We start from the raw sequence: 2440 nt of genomic DNA on the forward strand, positions 1-2440 counted from the left end.
ATGTTTTAGTTTCATTTTGATCACTCTTCATTAAAAATTAACAAAACTAATGACATGATTTTAAAAAAATTCAATGATGACGCGTTATTACTTTATGATAACACATCAACGTTGTTGTTAATTTTTTTAACAATAGGTGAATGAAACCAAAACGTATCATTGAGTATGATTATAAACAAAAAATAGTTGGATGACTAAAACAAAAGAAAAGTGATAGTTGGGGTAGTAATTGTGTAGTTTGTCCAAAAATTGTAATGGTTTTTATTGAATGTGTTTTGCTTGCATGAGAAGAGATAAAAAAATAGATACACCCATGCATAAAGAAAAGCAGAGGGGTAATATTGTCCTCTTAAGCCATTACCAATCATGATATGCCATGAATACGAACAAAAATGTAAAGCTCCGTATAAAAGCAAACTCATGTATCCTATAACCACTACATTTCCACTATCTTTCTGTTTGATTTCTCTCCAAAAGCATCAATGGCAGACCCCTCAATGTACAACTTCTTCAACAATCAGGCTTGTTCAGCTCCGAAGCCCTCGAAGAAACACTCCCAAAGAGCTTCACCATCCGCTCCTCCCAGGCTTTTCCAATGCCTCTACTGTCCCAGGAAATTCTACACTTCCCAAGCTCTCGGCGGCCACCAAAACGCTCACAAGCGTGAACGCGCCGCCTCTCGGAGGAAGTTCCCCGGCACCGGTGGTGATCAAGATAACCTGTAGTCGCAACCTTCACCTACAGGTTAACAACCCTTACTCATCCACCTTCCCTACTGAACCACCGCCTATGGGCTACCCTGGTGGTGATGCTCAACGGCGGCTCCAGCCCTTTCAACCCCACCTCCCTCCTGCCGGCTCCGTTCCTCATCAGGGGTTCAGTGGCGTTTCTTCCCATGAGACTTTGTCCCCGACCACTGATGATGCTTATGACTCCGCCGCAGTAGATGTTGACCTCACTCTCCGTTTATAAAAGCTACTTTCTTTCCTTCTTCTTATCTCTTTATTTGGTCGATCTTTATCTTTTAACATGCGAGAAAATGTCAACTGTTGATGGAAACAAACAAAGAAAGAAATAGGGTTTTGAGGTTATTTGGTTTAGGGTTAGATTTAAGAGTTGTAGCTCTGAAGGGGGCGCTGAGTAGATGAGTTTGATGTTTTTGTTTATGATTTGGTACTATTTTCTAATTGAATATTTAAATCACTTTTTGTTAACTTTGTGACGTTGATGTATTTTAGTCCTCTTTTTGATCTTTATTTCACAACCGTAATAGCCACGATAATACATATTATTGTCTTAATCGAGATAAAAGTTATTCAAAAAAAAAAAAAAATTAAGAGTAATTTCAACAGATTCGACTCTTTGTTGTGAGTTGTAAATTTAGTGTTTGCAAAATGTCAGCAGGCTCATACAAAATATCTTATTAGTCTCTTAACTATACATTTGAAGATGGTGCTATTTTTCCTCTTTACTTGAGCAGCACCGGCTTTCATTTTAGGGTGACACATGTATGTATGTATGATTCATGGATGATGAATATGAATGGTAGGTCATCATCATAAATGGAATGTGTTGATGGAATAAGATATGGGTGTGCTGGAATTAGTTTTGTTGATAGATTGAGAGATAGATATCCGTAGTTTGTGTCATCACTGATTTTAAATTAAACTGTAAGAGAACTGTTGGATATTAAACCTTCAAACAAACATGAGGAAAATTCCAGGTTACATCACTTTGGAAAACCATTCAATAATTATTATTTTTTTCAACTTTAACGTTGCTCCTACTTTTATTTATTTATTTTGTTATAAATCAGTTTCCACATTCACACACACAAGGATAGCGTTTATTTGTGAAGTTTATAACACCCGATGGTCTCTCTTATCCTATAAAACCCACCCCACCATCCTTAAAATTTATGCATATATATATATATATACACCTATATCACGTATGTAGGGTTGTTCAAATGATTGAGAATCTTTGAACAAATATTATTCTATATTCATTCCAAATTGGCTAAACTCACGATATAATGCACTCAAAATAAATAATTCATGATCTAATGTACTGCCTATATTATTTGCTGAAATAGGGCGAAATCAATAGTGTGCCCGTAGGTTGCCATGCCTTCCGGGCGACCTACTACGTCGCCTGGCTTCCCGGGAGATAATGGACGTCTGCGTGGCACATGCACGTCCCCAACAGGTCGCCATGCATTCCCCAACACCCCTACAAGGTCGCCAAACACTCCCAGCGACCTACAAGGTCGCCATGCACTCCCAGTGACCTTGTAGGTCGCCAAGCAGTCCCGGCGGCGACCAAGCTTCACGTGCTCCCCTTTGCTCCCGTGCTCCCCTCCTGCTCCCGCTGCATGCCTGCAGCGTGAAATCACCTGCTTCATGCAGCATTGCATGCATGTGAAGCCGTGAATTATTGG

The 2440-nt window shown here is 39.4% G+C and overlaps 1 pseudogene; it reads left to right on the top strand.

Moving 5' to 3' along the window:
• Positions 1-482: 482 nt before the first annotated feature.
• On the top strand, positions 483-972 carry LOC120175810 (annotated as a pseudogene).
• The last annotated feature ends 1468 nt before the right edge of the window (positions 973-2440 follow it).

This window comes from Hibiscus syriacus, unplaced genomic scaffold (assembly GCF_006381635.1).
Source record: "Hibiscus syriacus cultivar Baekdansim isolate YM2019G1 unplaced genomic scaffold, ASM638163v2 tig00112215_pilon, whole genome shotgun sequence".
Lineage (NCBI taxonomy): Eukaryota > Viridiplantae > Streptophyta > Magnoliopsida > Malvales > Malvaceae > Hibiscus > Hibiscus syriacus.